Source organism: Scyliorhinus torazame, chromosome 12 (genome assembly GCF_047496885.1).
Source record: "Scyliorhinus torazame isolate Kashiwa2021f chromosome 12, sScyTor2.1, whole genome shotgun sequence".
Classification (NCBI taxonomy): domain Eukaryota; kingdom Metazoa; phylum Chordata; class Chondrichthyes; order Carcharhiniformes; family Scyliorhinidae; genus Scyliorhinus; species Scyliorhinus torazame.
The window spans coordinates 197,134,131-197,151,821 of NC_092718.1; the positions used below are offsets into that span (position 1 = coordinate 197,134,131).

At 47.1% G+C, this 17,691-nt stretch overlaps 1 protein-coding gene across 1 annotated transcript in view; it reads left to right on the forward strand.

Annotated features, from left to right (window-relative positions):
- The first annotated feature begins 6,023 nt into the window (after nt 1-6,023).
- LOC140386853 (coronin-6-like) overlaps nt 6,024-17,691 on the forward strand; it is a 339,560-nt gene continuing 327,892 nt past the window's right edge. Inside the window, exon 1 of the mRNA XM_072469624.1 lies at nt 6,024-6,173. The gene's annotated coding sequence lies outside the window, so the exon portion shown is untranslated. The remainder of the gene's footprint in view (nt 6,174-17,691) is intronic.

Consider the following 17,691-nt stretch of genomic DNA (forward strand, 5'->3'; position numbering starts at 1 on the left):
GGGTATATTCAAGAGAAAGTAAGACAGATTGGGTACAAAGGGAATCAAGTGATATGTAGATAATGTTGAAAAATGGAGTTTAGGAAGATGATCAACCATGATCATGTGAGAAACCTAGAAAAGAGTAGGCCTCAAGCCTTCTCTGCCATTCAATATGATCAGAACTGATCCTCTATCTCAATGTCATACTCCCGCGCTCCCCCCGTACCCCTTGGCACCTTTAGAGTCCAGAAATCTATCTATTTCCTTCTTAAATATATTCAGTGACTTGGCCTCCGCAGCCTTCTGTGGTAGAATATTCCACAGGTCCACCATCGTCTGAGTGAAGAAGTTTCTCCTCATCTCAGTCCTAAATGGCCTACCCCGTATTCCAAGACTGTGACCCCTTGTTCTAGACCCCCTAGTCAGGGGAAACAACATCCATGCCTCCAGTCTGCCCAGCCTATTCAAATTTTATACATTTCTATGAGATCCCCTCTCATTCCCTCTGAATTCCAGAAAATACAAACCCTGTTGATCCAATCTGTCCTCATCCGACAATCCTGCCATTCTGGTTAACCTTGGCTGCACTCCCTCTATGGCAAGAAAATCCTTTCTTAGATGATCCCGCACCTGCATATACCTAAAGGAATACCAAACTTCTCTGACAACTCCTCCAAGTTCGCAAACCACCCCTCCAGAAATAAGTCCTTCATTTCCACCACCTCCCAGTCCTCCCAGCTCCGAAACCTAGCATCTGATCTCGCCGGCTCAAACAGATGATTCTTTCGGATTGGCATCAGCTTCGACCCCGCCCCTAACTTAAAATGCTGCCGAAATTGCCTCCATATGTTCAGTGTGGCCATCACCACCGGATACCGGAATACCCGAATATTTCCCTGGGGCAAATTGGACCAGCGCCAATGCCAGTGTCTGCAACCCCGATACCGGACAAGAGACTGCCTCCGCCTTCACCCACATTGCCTCCGGCTCCCTACCCCAGTCCCGCACCTTCTCGCCGTTTGCCACCCAATAATAACCCAATAGATTCGGCAGAACCAAGCTCCATGAGTGTCGCCCTTTCTGAAGCAATGTTTTCCGAATCCTCGTTACCTTACCTGCCCAGACAAACGACCAAATCAACCGTTCCATCCCATAAAAACACTTTCGGCAAGAAGACCGGTAAACAGTGGGCGAAAAATAAAAACTACGGCAAAACATTCATCTTTACCACCTGTACCCGGCCTGCCAATGACAGGGGGAGGCCGTCCCACCTCAACTTATCCCGATTGACCCTGCCCACCAGGCTCGTAAAATCCAATTTATGGAGCAGGCCCCAATCTGGAGCCACCTTCATCCCCAGATACCTGAAATGAGTTGTCGCCACACAATCCCCCCCAAGCCAGCTCCCACCTTTGGCGGGGAGACCAAAAAGCACTCGCTCCTCTCCAAATTCAACTTGGATCCCGAAAAAGCCCCAAATCGCTTGAGCAGCTCCATTATATCCCCCACTGTGGGAACCGGGTTAGAAATATACAACAAAAAGTCATTGGCATGCAGGGAACTTGCCATCTGTTCAAGATCAGTATGTGACAGCAGTTGTTTATCATTTCTTCACAATCAGAACCCAAATCAGATTCAGAACTCTCGTCTGAACCTTCATCGCTGTTATTGTTATTAGTTCGGACTCCTCTTTCTTTGGATCACCTTCAGTCTTGGAGTTCTCAGAGTCTGGTTCTCTGCTAGATTTTATCTTTGCAAATTGCTGCGAGGCATCATTCTCGGAAAGATTTTTCATCAGTATCAGCAAAATCAGATTCACCACCATTGTGATTGGATGTGTGATTAATCTCTTTCAACATTTCATTCCTTGAGTCATTTACTGCCCAATGAATTTTTCTAATTTCCAGATATGGGCCATCTGGCCCATCGTGTCTGCACCGGCTCCCAAAAGAACAACCTAACTAGTCCCATTCCCTACTCCTATCTCTGTAGCCCTCTAAATTAATCACTTTCAAATATATATCCAGCTCTTTTGAAACCTCCTCTGGAATCAACCTCCACCATTCTCCTAGGCAGCGCATTCCAAACGCCAACAACTCTTTGAGTAAAGATGGTTCTCCTCATCTCACTCCTAGCTCTCTTGCTGACCATCTTGAAATTGTGACCCTGAGTCACTGGCATATCAACTGACGCAAACAGAATATCCTTCTTTACCCTGTCAAAATTGTTCAGAATTTTGAACACCTCAATAAGGTCACCTCTTAGTCTTCTCTGCTCCAAGAAGAACAAGCCCAATTTCTCCAATCTTTCCTTGTATCTAAAATTCCTCATTCCTGGTATCATTCTAGCAAATCTCCTCTGCACTCTCCAGGCCTTTAACATCCTTCCTTAAGTAAGATGCCCAGATCTGAACACAATACCCCAATGTGGTCTGCCCAATGATTTGTAAAGGTGTAGCATCACTTGCTTTTATATCCTATGCCTCTATTTATAAATCCAAGGATGCTATAAGCCTTCTGGCCACCTTCAGAGAATTATTCACGTGACTCCGAGGTCCCCCTTCTCCTGTATTCCCCTCAAATTTCACCTCTATTGTCTCACCATGTTTCTTCTACCAAAATGCATTATCTCACATTTCGCTGTATTGAAGTTAATCTGCCAGGTGTCTGCCCATTTGGCCAACTTGTCAATGACCTCTGAAGTCGCTCAGTGTCATCCTCACAATTCACTATTCTCTCTAGCTTTGTATCATCTGCAAATTTAGAGATTTTGCCCTCAACACCCACTTCTGCACCATTTATATAAATCAAAAAAAGCAAGGGTTCCAACACTGAGCCCTGGGGAACACCACTTTCAACTCGTCTCCAGTCTGAGAAATGCCCATCTATACCTACCCTCTGTTTCCTATCTCTTAGCTAACTTCTAATCCATGCTGCCAAGAACATTTTTAATTTGCTAACCAACCTGCCATGTGGCACTGTATCAAATGCTTTCTGAAAATCAAAATGTACAACATCTATGGCACTACCTTCATCCATTGCCTGTGTCACCTCGTCAAAGAACTCAATTAAATTTGTCAGACACCACCTGCCCTTGACAAAGCTATGTTGACTGACTCGTATTGCCAGCTGCGGTCGAATCTTTAACCTTGTCGCCAATGAGGTGGCTCGAGACAACACTCTGGAAGCTTCCAGTAGTGATGAAGGGGTTCATTAACAAAAAGCAAAGACTGGTAATTATACAAGCACAGAACACAATAGGATGGATCTTGTCCCTTCAGCTCCGAAGTCCACAGTGCCCGGGCCCTTGCTCCCAGGGCTCCACACTAACTTGTTGTTGGGCGGAGTGCGCACGGTCCCGCGCGATTGGCCCCAAGCCGGTCATGTGGGCTGCCTTAAAGTGGTCACGTTACCACACTGGACAATTTTTCTTTCCTTCCCAAGCTCAAGCCGAGTCCAACAACTGCAGCTGCTTTGACAGACAATAGATAATTCAGACCAGATCACATTTATCTGACCTGTGTGCTCCAGTATCGCAGCATTCACAATCTGACTGGTAAGCCTGAAAAATGCTTTATTATACATGTGGGCAGCAAGGTGGCTCAGTGGTTAGCACTGCTGCCTCACAGTGCCAGGGACCTGGGTTCAATTCCAGCCTTGGGTGACTGTCTGTGTTTTTCTTTATTCGTTCATGGGACAGGGGCTTCGCTGGCTGTGCCAGCATTTATTGCCCATCCCTAATTACCCAGATGGGGCAATTAAGAGTCACTCACATTGCTGCGGATCTGGAGTCACAGGTAGGCCAGACCAGGTAAGGACGGCAAATTTCCTTCCCTAAAGGACATTAGTGAACCAGATGGTTTTTTTTACGACTATTGGCAATGGTTTCATGGTTATTATTAGACTTTTAAATCCAGATTTTATTGAATTCAAATTTCACTATCTGCAGAGGTGGGATTTGAGGTGAAATTACTCTGGGTCTCTGGCTTACTAGTCCAGAAACAATAACATTACGCCACCGCCTCCCCTTTAGAGTTTGTACATTCTCCCCGTGTCTGCATGCATTTCCCCCGGGTGCTCCAGTTTCCTCCCACAGTCCAAAGATGTACAGGTTAGTTGAATTGGTCATGATAAATTGCCCCTTGGGAGTCCAAGAGGTTAGGTGGGGTACTGGGTTACAGGGAGAGGGTGGGGGCGTGTGTCTAGATAGCGTGCTCTTTCAGAGGGTTGGTGCAGAATTGATGGACTGAATGGCCTCCTTCTGCACTGTAGGAATTCTATGATGAGGAGGGACTTTTCTGGATTGCCAGTACTGGGTGGAGAGCTTGTATTCTGCTATTTGGGATGGTCCAGTGGTCATGCAGCAAAGAATGGCAGAAAAGGAATGTTTCACCAAACCACCAAAGTTAATCCAACTGAGCAACAAGGAGTCTGGATAACTAAAGTGCCGTGTGACTGGGCCATTAGGGGAAGAATGTGAGGTGGTTTGAAGAAGGATGTCTTTTGTGATGAAATCTCCAGGAATGCACCCTAATAGAGATGGCAACCCCCATGCGGGCAGCCCTAGGGAGCCCTGGGCTGCACGGTAGCATTGTGGATAGCACAATTGCTTCACAGCTCCAGGGTCCCCGGTTCGATTCCGGCTTGGGTCACTGTCTGTGCGGAGTCTGCACATCCTCCCCGTGTGTGCGTGTGTTTCCTCCGGGTGCTCCAGTTTCCTCCCACAGTCCAAAGATGTGCAGGTTAGGTAGATTGGCCATGCTAAATTGCCCTTCGTGTCCAAAATTGCCCTTAGTGTTGGTGGGGTTACTGGGTTATGGGGATAGGGTGGAGGTGTTGACCTTGGGTAGGGTGCTCTTTCCAAGAGCCGGTGCAGACTCGATGGGCCGAATGACCTCCTTCTGCACTGTAAATTCTATGAAAGAGAATCAAACTGGGGAATTAATTTTTCATCCTGCCCTCCCTCAGACTCAAAATTGTAGGGACTGATGGAATGAATTAACCCCATCAAGGGGAACAATGACATTTCCATGGCCAAAATATTAACCCTCGGCTTCAGAGAGGGAATACTGAGGGAAAAGTGTGAACAAAGGAAATGGAATACCACGGAAAATGGGTAACTTTCACCACCAAATTATGAAACATAATGCCTTTTGTATTTAAAACCTCATTTCGATCATTGGGATAGTTCTACTGGAAAAAAGAGCAGGTGATCTGCTGTGTTTTTATTGGTACATTTCCCTCACTGGTCATAAAGTTTCGAATTGTTGGTGTTGATGAATTGTAAATTGGAACAATGCGAACGAGTGAAAATTGCACAATTCTTCGGATGGGTGCCCTGGCCTGCCTCCCTATTGCCTCTCTCTGTGCAGGCTCCTTTTCCCACAGCACAGTGATGTGGAGGGCGACGCAGCTGCATCGACTCCTTTGCCAGTTGTGTGTGTGTGTGTGTGTGTTCAAAATGAACCTGAATCGCCGGAAACGACTTTAAAAAAAAAATAAAGAAAGGACCTTGCTTCAAATAGAGCGGCTGCCGGAGGCAACTTCAAACTCGGGTCTCCAGCATCATTGGGACCAAGCCGGGGAAACACAATTGCCTGGCTTGCTGTGTGACAACACGTTCAGAATTCTGCCTTACTTTCCATGTTATGGGTCAACTCAATCCCCCCCTCTCCCCGGTGAGGATAGGATGCCAATTCGAAGCCCGCCCCCCCCCCCCCCCCCGTCTCTCTCACCCTCTCTGCCCAATTGAACGGGATGTGTGGGGCCGATTCGTGTCCTTCTCGGTGGCCAGCAGCTGAACCGACGCAGTGTCGCTTCAGCCCTTTGTCAAGCTCAACATCTCTCCCTGGACATTTATCTTGGGGGAGGGGGGGGGGGGGGAGTATATACTGTGTTCAGGATGAAAGTGCTGATTTTAAATTAGATGAATTTGAACCTCACGCAGTGGAATCAGGCTGAGTTGCTGTACCTCTGGAGGCAGATTTGCTCTCTCTCTCACACACACACAGCACTCGGAGCTCTTTCACGTCCTCTGCATATTTTATTCTCCGACACACTTCAGCCGAGCCCCTTCGTCACTTTCCGTTCACTCTCACTCCCTCTCTCTCTCTCTCTCTGCGGCTGGGTACAGTTCCTGGACCAAACCTTTCCTTGCGATTCTACACACTGCTACTTCTCCTTCACACTTTGGTAAGTGCAATCTCTCCCTCTCTCTTTTATTTGTCTTCTCCCTATGTTTGAACAACCCCCTCCCCTAGATTCATTCAGTGACCTATCTGAAATAGCACACATACATAACCCACCGTGACAGCCAATTTCACACACACGCACACATGTCAATTTCTGTCGATTTAAAATAATCTCAGATTCTTATCGTTTGAGTGTTTTGCTTTTGTCCTGAACGGTTTATTCTGGAAGCGGTTGTCCCGGGATCTGTGCACAGGACCTGCGCTGGAATGATTTTTCTCTCTCTCTCTATATTTGGAAGCTATCTTGTGTACTGGAGCGGGCGACCGCGCTTCCTAACTAAAGTGAGAAAGGAGCTTCACCTAGCAGTTATTGTTTAATGAATTTATTGATTGCCCCTTCTCCCACCCCCACCCCTCCAGCAAGGGGCTCCAGCAAAGGTGGGGGGGGGGGGGGGGGACTGCAGTCTGATGTTTCCAGGGGGCATTTCCCCTTGCTCGTTTGTCACGTAAGCCGGGTTTCAATGGTGTGCGTTTGGAGCAGACGAGGCAGCTAGTTTAACCCCGGCTCGCTGTCAGCGCCTCTGCAGCAAGTCACTGTGTCAGGTCTGGGGGAAGGGGGGGGGGGGGCGTGCTCTCTGACCTTGCAAAATGAATCGAAAGAACCCCCCCCCCCCACCCACCTGTCTGAAGGTTGCCCCCCCCCCCCAGATATCCAATTCGGAGGGGGGGGGGTGCAACCTTTATTTGCCCCCCCCCCTCCCCCAGATATCCAATTCGGAGGGGGGAGGGTGCAACCTTCAGGCAGGTGCCTGCCTCCATCTAATCTAAACTCCAGCCCAGGTGCTGCTCTGTAAATTGCAGTTTAAAAATCTCAAGACAAGACTGGCCCACAGGAAAGCGACGGCCAGAACGGCCACTGGCGTTAAATACACCACAGAGCCACGCTGCGGCACATACATGGTCATTGCTCTCACCTTCACAGCAGCTCAGCGTTCATTCAATATCCAGTCTGGATTATTTTTTTTCTAATATGGATTTTTGTCTGTATTAATTCCCGGTAAGTGTCTTGAAGTGAATCTTGTTAGAAAGTGACTGTAAATGGTGATATGTTGGTGAGTCCTGCAGTATCGCATTGTCACCTGCAAACCAAGAGAACGCCCAATGGTCCGGTTGATTTCTAACTTGTAAATCGGTAAAGTTTATTTATCATCCTTGTCGCCACGGTCAAGGGTCCAACATTGACCCTTCTAACGGCGAGATAAGGTTACCCCCCCCCCCCCCCCCTCTCACAGGAGTGACTGGGTGAGGGGGCTTTGCGATTTCAGGGTTTGCTGAATATTATGGCATGTACATGGAGCCATAGAGCTTTAACGGCATAGAAAGAGACCCTTCGGCCCTTCCTGTTTGCACCAGCCATCAAGCACCCTATCTAATCCAAACACATTTTCCAGCATTTGGTCCATAACCTTGTATGCAGTGGCATTTTAAGTGCTCATCTAAATGCTTCTTAAAGCATTTAAGGGGTGACACTGTGGCTAGCACTGCTGCCTCACAGCGCCGGGGACCCGGGTTTGATTCCAACCTTAGGTGACTGTGTGGAGTTTGCATGTTCTCCCTGTGTCTTCGGGGTTTCCTCCGGGTGATCCAGCTTCCTCCCACGGTCCGCAGTTGTGCAGGTTAGGTGGGATTATGGGTTGGAGGGGCGGGGCCTGGGAGCAATGCTTCTTCCGAAGGTCAGGCAGACTCGATGGGCCAAACAGCCTCCTTCTGCACTGTAGGGAATTCAGTGAAATGTTGTGATGTCTCCCGCCTCTATCGCCCTTTCAGGCAATGAGTTCAAGTTCCATATTCCCATCACCCTCTGGCTATAAAAGCTTTCCCTCAAATCCCTCTAAATCTATGCCCCATGGATATTGACCCCTCTACTAAGTGTTGAGATGAATGCCCAGTTGCATTATATTTAGAAGCCAAATGGTCTGAAATCTGAAATTCAAACAAAATGTGCTGGAAACACATAGGACAGACACGATGGGCAAATGGTGTCCTTCTGTACCGTATCAGTTCTGTGATTCTGTGAAATACCGAGCAGGTCAAGGAGCATCACGAGAGAGACAACGTTAATGTATCAGGTCAATGATCTATTGAAGGGACTGAGAGGAATGTGGAGTTCCTTGAATAATGAATAATCTTTAATATCTGTTTGAACCTCTAGAACAAGAGATGAGGTCTTGGTTTAATTGGCTCCTATGAACGATTTATATAAACATGTGGGTTACGAGCAGGAACAGACCATGCGGCCCCTCAGAATGCTCTGCTGTTCAATATCATGGCTGATCTTGCCCGTGGACTCCACTTTCCTGCTTGCCCCCATTACCCTTGATTCCCTGCCAGATCAAAGATATTGGGTGGGATTTACCATGGAACCCACCACGTGTTTCACGGCGGCAGGAGGCGGCCTGTTATTGGCCAGCGGTGGGATCTACTGGTTCCGTCATTGTCAACATTGAATGAAACCCTTGGCGGGGGTGAGCCGACAGAGGGACTGGAAGATCTCACCAGCATGAATGGCCATTATCTACCCCAGCCTATCCCACTCAACAGTGGCACATCCACAATCCTTTGGGATAGAGAATCCGAAAGATTTGCAATCCTCCAAATTCCTCCTAATTTCAAACCTAAATGACTGATCCCTTTCCTTAGGACAGTGTTCTATATCCCCACCCAAGGAAACACTTCTCAGTGTCTACAATGTCAAGACGTCTCAGAATCTTGTATGTGTCTATAAGATCGCCTCTCAGAGAATATCTGAACAGTGGTTAGCACTGTTGCTTCATAACGCCAGAGTCCTGGGTTCGATTCCCATCTTGGGTCACTGTCTGTACGGAGTCTGCACATTCTCCCCCTGTCTGCGTGGATTTCCTCTGGGTGCTCCGGTTTCCTCCCACAAGTCCCGAAAGACGTGCTTGTTAGGTGATTTGGACGTTCTGAATTCTCCTCTGTGTACCCGAACAGAGTGTGGCGACTAGGGGATTTTCATAGTAACTTCATTGCAGTATTAATGTAAGCCTACTTGTGAGACTAATAAAGATTATTATTTAGACTCAATTTACTGAGCATGGGACAAAACATTGAACTGGCACGCCAAAACTATACACACTAACATCAGGTGTGCTCTCACCTAGAGTAGTAGCAAGACTTTTTTTTATTGCTCAAGTGGCCTGCTAGGCCATTGCAGAATGCCATTTAAGAGTCACCTGTGGATCTGGAGTCACGGGTAGGCTGACCAGGTAAGGATGGCAGTTTCCGTTTGTGAACCAGACGGATTTTTATGAGTATTAGATTTCTAGATTTTGATTGAATTCAAATTTCACCATCCACCGTGATTCAAACCTGTGTCCTCAGAGTATTACACCAGGTCTCCGAATTAGTAGTCCAGTGACAGTACCACTACGCCATCACCTCCCCCTACTATTTACTTGTTCTTGTATTACAGCCTTATATTCCATCTGTAACAGACTAGGTAAAATGCTCTGGACCTAGGTTAGGGTATAGACCAAGACTGTTTGATTCAGGGGTGCTACTAACTTAGCCAAGCTGAATCTATGGGATAAATTGTGTGCTTTGAGCACAGAGCATTGTGTGATGGTGCATATTGAGCTAAGTACACACTTTTCCTATCAACATGTTAAATAGCAGGAAAATCAAGTGCAATGTGAAGGGCTGCTGCTATCAGGTCAACATTGGAAAATGACCTCTTGTCATTTGATGACGCTCCCTATCTTCCTGCAGCAAAAAGCCAACATTTGTTGGGAAGGTGCCAAATTAATTGCAGTTGGTATTTGTAGGTTTTGCTGCCGCCCCCTTCCCCAAATTTATTACGGGACAGTGACATGTTGGGGTTCAAAAATATGAGAGGAATGTCCATGTCATTCCACTTTGCAACATGCAAGTGGAATTGTGCCTCAAAATCATTAGCTTATCCGAAATTCAGTACCGGATTAACAGAAATTTCCTACAATTAAATATTGGAAAGACGGGTGCCAATGTCTTCAGTCTCCCATTCCCTAGGCAACCCCATTCCCTAGGCAACAATTCGATCCCTCCTGACTGAGCCAGACTTTTCACAACCTTAGTGGCATATTGGAACCAGAGAGGATCTTTCAATGACATATCCAGTACTAACACTACCCATTTTTAACTCTGTAAAATTGCCCAACTCTGCCCCTACCTCAGCTCATCCTGCGACTAAAAACCTCATTTGTAGGGCAAAGAGTTTGTGTTAAATATCCAAATATAAAGGCTACATTACCAGTGACGTAAAATGACTTGACAACAGGGCATGGACAGAGATAATTCTTACCATCTTCAGTAAGAAGTGCCAAGCTGACCCATCTCGGCCTCCTCCAACAGTCTCCACAGATTCCAGTCTTCTGTCCATTCGATTCACTCAACATGATATCAAAAAATGGCTGAAGGTACTGGATATTGTAAGGACTATGGGCCCTGACAACATTACAGCAATAGCACTAAAGACTTGTGCTCCAGAATAGTTGTGCCCCTAGCCAAGCTGTACTACAACACACGCATCTACCAGGCAATGTGGAAAATAGCCCGGGAATGTTCTGTCAAGAAGCAGAATAGATCCAACCCGGCCAATTACTGCCTCATCAATCTACACTTAATTATCAACAAAGTGATGGGAGATGTCATTGCATTGGCAGCGCTATCAAGCAGCACTTAGCAATAACCTGCTCACTGACGCTCAGTTTAGCTTCTGCCAGGGCCAGCCAGCTCCTGACCTAATTACAGCTTTGATCCAAGGAGTGACAAAAGCGCTGAACTCAAATGGTGAGGTGAGAATGGCTGCCCTTGATATCAAAACAGCATTTGACCGAGTATGGCATTAAGGAATCCTAGCGAAGCTGGAGTCAATGGGAATCGGGGGGAAGCTCTCCACTGATTGGAGTCGAATAGAGATTAAAGGAAGATGGTTGTGTTTGTGGGAAGTCAATCATCTCAATCTTTTGGCATCGCTACAGGAGTTTCTCAGGGTAGTGTCCTAGGCCCAACCATATTTTGCTGCTTTATCAATCATAAGGTCAGAAGTTGAGATGTTGGCAGATGATTTGCACAACGCTCAGCATCATTTGTGACTCTTCAGAGAATGAAGCAGTTCCTGTCCATGGAACAAGACCTGGGCTATATACTGGCATTGGGCTGATAAGTAGTCAATAACATTTACACCCACACAATTGCCAGGCAATGATCATTTCCATCAAAAGAAAATCTAACCATCTCCCCTGACATTCAACAGCATTGTCATGCTGAATCCCCCACTATCAAGATCTTGGGGGTTACCATTGATCAGAAACTGAACTGGATTAGCCACATTAATACTGTGGCTACAAGAGCAGGTCAGAGGCTCAGAATTCTGCAGTGAGTAACTCACCTCCTGACACCCAAAACCCTGTCCACCGTTTACAAGGCACATGTCAGGAGTGTGATGGAATACTCTTCACTTGCCTGGATGAGTGCATCTCCAACAACACTCAAGAAGCTGAACCCCATCAAGGAGAAAGCGGCCTTCTTGAATGGCACCCCATCTACCACCTCATTCCCTCCAGCACCAATGCACAGTGACAGCAATGTGTACCACTTACAGGAGGGACTGCAGCAACTCACCAATTCTCCTTGGCAGCACATTCCAAACCTGCAGCGGCTACCACCTAGAAGAACAAGGGCAGCAGATGCTTGGGAACATCAGCACCTGCAAGTTCCTCTCCAAGTCAAACCCCCATCCTGAGTTGAAACTATGGGCGTGATTCAAAGGGATAAAACAGGCTGCCGGTCTGTGTGCGTTTGCAGGCGTCGAGAAACATCAAGCTATTTAACGGGACTTTGCTGCTTGTTTTGGCCTCGGTGAGGAACGCCCGGCTGAGGCATTCCTCACCGAGAGAGACTCGAGGTTGGTGTGTTGCCTCCCAGGTGCCAGGGTGCATAATGCCTCAGATCGTGTTTTCGGGATCCTTAAAGGGGAGGGGGAGCAGCCCCAAGTCGTGGTCCACATAGGTACCAACGACATAGGTAGGAAAAGGGATAGGGATGTAAGGCAGGAATTCAGGGAGCTAGGGTGGAAACTTAGATCTAGGACAAACAAGTTATTATCTCTGGGTTGTTACCCATGCCACGTGATAGCGAGACGAGGGATAGGGAGAGAGAGGAGCTGAACATGTGGCTACAGGGATGGGGCAGGAGGAAGGGTTTCAGATTTCTAGATAATTGGGGCTCATTCTGGGGTCGGTGGGACCTCTACAAATGGGATGGTCTACACCTGGACCAGAGGGGTACCAATATCATGGGGGGGAAATTTGCTAACGCTCTTCGAGAGGATTTAGTGTAGTTCAGCAGGGGCTTGGGAACCTGAATTGTAGCTCCAGTATACAGGAGGTTGAGAGTAGTGAGGTCATGAGTAAGGCTTCAAAGTTACAGGAGTGTACCGGCAGGCAGGAAGGTGGTTTAAAGTGTGTCTTCTTCAATGCCAGGAGCATCCAGAATATGGTGGGTGAACTTGCGGTATGGGTTGGTACCTGGAACTTCGATGTTGTGGCCATTTTGGAGACATGGATAGAGCAGGGACAGGAATGGTTGTTGCAGGTGCCGGGGTTTAGATATTTCAGTAAGCTCAGGGAAGGTGGTAAAAGAGGGGGAGGGGTGGCATTGTTAGTCAAGGACAGTATTACGGTGGCAGAAAGGACGTTTGATGAGGACTCGTCTTCTGAGGTAGTATGGGCTGAGGTTAGAAACTGGAAAGGAGAGGTCACCCTGTTAGGGGTTTTCTATAGGCCTCCGAAAAGTTCCAGAGATGTAGAGGAAAGGATTGCAAAGATGATTCTGGATAGGAGCGAAAGCAACAGTGTAGTTGTTATGGGGGACTTTAACTTTCCAAATATTGACTGGAAACACTATAGTTCGAGTACTTTAGATGTGTCCGTTTTTGTCCAATGTGTGCAGGAGGGTTTCCTGACACAGTATGTAGATAGGCCAACGAGAGGCGAGGCCATATTGGATTTGGTACTGGGTAATGAACCAGGACAGGTGTTAGATTTGGAGGTAGGTGAGCACTTTGGTGATAGTGACCACAATTCGATTATGTTTACTTTAGTGATGGAAAGGGATAGGTAGATACCGCAGGGCAAGAGTTATATCTGGGGGAAAGGAAATTATGATGCGATGAGGCAAGACGTAGGATGCATCGGATGGAAAGGAAAACTGCAGGGGATGGGCACAATGGAAATGTGGAGCTTGTTCAAGGAACAGCTACTGCGTGTCCTTGATAAGTATGTACCTGCCACGCAGGGAGGAAGTGGTCGAGCAAGGGAACCGTGGTTTACTAAAGCAGTCGAAACACTTGTCAAGAGGAAGAAGGAGGCTTATGTAAAGATGAGACATGAAGGTTCAGTTAGGGTGCTCGAGAGTTACAAGTTAGCTAGGAAGGACCTAAAGAGAGAGCTAAGAAGAGCCAGGAGGGGACATGAGAAGTCTTTGGCAGGTAGGATCAAGGATAGCTCTAAAGCTTTCTATTGATATGTCAGGAATAAACAAATTACTAGGGTAAGAGTAGGGCCAGTCCAGTAGTGGGAAGTTGTGCTTTTAGTCCGAGGAGATAGGAGAGGTGCTAAATGAATATTTTTCGTCAGTATTCACACAGGAAAAAGACAATGTTGTCGAGGAGAATACTGAGATTCAGGCTACTAGACTAGAAGGGCTTGTGGTTTATAAGGAGGAGGTGTTAGCAATTCAGGAAAGTGTGAAAATAGATAAGTCCCCTGGGCCGGATGGGATTTATCCTAGGATTCTCTGGGAAGCTAGGGAGGAGATTGCTGAGCCTTTGGCTTTGATCTTTAAGTCATCTTTGTCTACAGGAATAGTGCCAGATGACTGGAGGATAGCAAATGTTGTCCCCTTGTTCAAGAAGGGGAGTAGAGACAACCCCGGTAACTATACACCAGTGAGCCTTACTTCCGCTGTTGGCAAAATATTGGAAAGGTTTATAAGAGATAGGATGTATAATCATCTGGGAAGGAATAATTTGATTAGAGATAGTCAACAACGGTTTTGTGAAGGGTAGGTCGTGCCTCACAAACCTTATTGAGTTCTTTGAGAAGGTGACCAAACAGATGGATAAGGGTAAAGCAGTTGATGTGGTGTATATGGATTTCTGTAAAGCGTTTGATAAGGTTCCCCACGGTAGGCTACTGAAGAAAGTATGGAGGCATGGGATTCAGGGTGATTTAGTAGTTTGGATCAGAAATTGGCTAGCTGGAAGAAGACAAAGGGTGGTGGTTGATGGGAAATGTTCAGACTGGAGTCCAGTTACTAGTGGTGTACCACAAGGATCTGTTTTGGGGCCACTGCGGTTTGTCATTTTTATAAATGACCTGGAGGAGGGCGTAGAAGGATGGGTGAGTAAATTTGCAGATGACACTAAAGTCGGTGGAGTTGTGGACAGTGCGGACGGATGCTGCAAGTTACAGAGGGACCTAGATAAGCTGCAGCGCTGGGCTGAGAGGTGGCAAATGGAGTTTAATGCAGAAAAGTGTGAGGTGATTCATTTTGGAAGGAATAAAAGGAAGACAGAGTACAGGGCTAATGGTAAGATTCTTGGCAGTGTGGATGAGCAGAGAGATCTCAGTGTCCATGTACATAGATCCCTGAAAGTTGCCACCCAGGTTGAGAGGGTTGTTAAGAAGACGTACGGTGTGTTAGCTTTTCTTGGTAGAGGGATTGAGTTTTGGAGCCATGAGGTCATGTTGCAGCTGTACAAAACTCTGGTGCGGCCACATTTGGAGTATTGCGTGCAATTCTGGTCGCCGCAATGTAGGAAGGATGTGGAAGCATTGGAAAGGGTGCAGAGGAGATTTACCAGAATGTTGCCTGGTATGGAGGGAAGATCTTATGAGGAAAGGCTGAGGGACTTGAGGCTGTTTTCATTAGAGAGAAGAAGGTTATGAGGTGACTTAATTGAGGCATACAAGATGATCAGAGGATTGGATAGGGTGGACAGTGAGAGCCTTTTTCCTCGGATTGTGATGTCTAGCATGAGGGGACATAGCTTTAAATTGAGGGGAGATAGATATAAGACAGATGTCAGAGGTACATTCTTTACTCAGAGAGTAGGAAGGGTGTGAAATGCTCTGCCTGCAACAGTAGTGGACTCGCCAACACTAAGGGCATTCAAATGGTCATTGGATAGACATATGGACGATAAGGGAATAGTGTAGATGGGCTTTAGAGTGGTTTCACAGGTCGGCGCAACATCGAGGGCCGAAGGGCCTGTACTGCGCTGTAATGTTCTGTGTTTTAAGTTCTATGAGGCCGCACTTACCTCATTTCTTGCACTGACGAGCTTTACTCACTAGTGCGGGAAGTTGACTCGCAGATCTTCCGATCCCCCTCAGCTACTCCACCGCAGCCTCTGAACCCCCCCCCCGCCACTGCACCAAATGTACCTCTTAGTGGGTTCTCTAGCTCCCTCACACCCCACCTCTTAAGGACAAGACACCTCCAGGCCGGATTCCTGGCATGGGCAAAATGGCACTGTGGCAGTGCCCCACTAGCCTTGGCAGTGCCACCCAGCTGTCCTGGCAGTACCAGGGTACCACCCTGCCCAGAGCACGACCACCCGGAGGTCTCTAAGGGCCTGGGAGCCCTACCAGGTGCTATTACGTCTGGTGGACGTTTGTGGGCACCAGTACTAAACGGCACCATGGTGAGGTCTCCCAGGCAAGGCCGTTAGTTCCCAGGCGCCGGGTGAATACGGCGCAGACATATTTAAATGAGCCAAATGGCTCATTAAATCTCACAAGGCGTTGTGAGCGTTGCGAATCTCAAGAGATTGAACGGCCGTGTCACGCCACCAACTCGGGCGCGACAAGACCACTGAATCGCGCCCTGTACCATCATTCCTTCACTGTCGCTGGGTGAAAATCCTGGCAGTCCCTCCCTAAGAGCACTGTAGGTGCACCTACACCACATGGACTGCAGTGGTTCAAGAAGGCAGTTTACCACATCTTCTTGAGGGCAATAAATACTGGTCTAACCAGCATACCCACAGGCTGTGAACAAATAAACAAAAGTGGAGCCTCATGCTGGGTCTTTATCTTACATAGTTTACATAATGTTCAATGAAAAAGCAAGTCTTACTAACAGCCTTGCCTCCAGCAGTATCTGGAAGGCCAGATCACGAACTGGCCCTCTAAAGATCCAGCACAGTGATCACATGCCTGTTGTTACCTCCACCAATGGTGGTCATGTCTTCATCTGTCTGGACTCTAAGCTCTGGATTTCTCTCCCTAAACCTCTCCGCCTCTCTACCTTCCTTCCTCCTTAACACCCAACTTTGACAATGCTTTTGGTTATCTACCCCAATTTCCACGAGATTGATGGTGTGAAACCTGTGTTCACAGCTCTTCGTCTCATCATTCACTCATCATAATGTTCTGGTTTGTAAATCACCTCACCTATGTGTTTCCTACAGGATACCAGATGGTCATTCTTACTGCTTAAAGGTACCCATTATGAGCCATCTGTTTGGATCAAAGCACCGCTTTTTGTAGCTAGTGCACTCCTGCTGTCAATGGCCCATTTTGCCACATGCCTTGCAGTATTGATGAAAGCAGGGTATACTCTAGGTGTACGTAGAAGACCATACCTTCCAGATATCTTGCTAGCTTTGGGTGTTTTAGTAAGTTTCTCAACAATTGGGTTTGAGCTTAGGCCTGTAGGCTTCGTTGACCTGTGAGGAACGCTTCATACTTTCATCCATCCTTGACTAACTTCAATGCTATACATTGTGGGCTTGAACAGCAGATCTTTCTGCACAGCAACCATGGGAGTGGATGTGATCACTTACTCAACAATTTTGTCTGCTAGTCCTGCTACCGTGAAAAATCACAGTACGTTCCTTTTTCTCTACATCTGCTGATGAAGTGGCCTATGGATTCTGTAGGTTGTTGTTATAATGACATGAACTCTAAACGATGAGTACAGAAGTTTAACCTGATACTGAATCAGTCTTCCAGCATATCTTCTGGGGATCCTTTATCTCTTCTGCTGTTAATCTTGGTGTGTTCAGCCTTTAAAGACCTTTGTTCCCAATTGCTAGGTGAATTTTTATGGTTTGCTCATTTGGTTCATACATGCCTGAATCAAGAATCCATAGCTCTGTCTGTATGCTGTTAAACATTCGGATATTATGTCAGCTACATCCCAATTTAAACTGTGGCCATTCTGACAATATCCCTTTGATCTCTCTCCTTATTTTGTTCAAATTATTGTTCAGCAACTCCCGAAACCACCTGATGTAACCGTAACCTTCTCTGGCCTGATTTTTAATGGTGGCTTTAGTTTGTTTTTTGTTTGATTTTCCCTCACTCGCTATCGATCCTGCCCACGCCCTGGTCACCCACCATTCCCGACAGAGCTAGCCGGAGTGTCGGTCCTTTCGGTGTGCTGTCCAC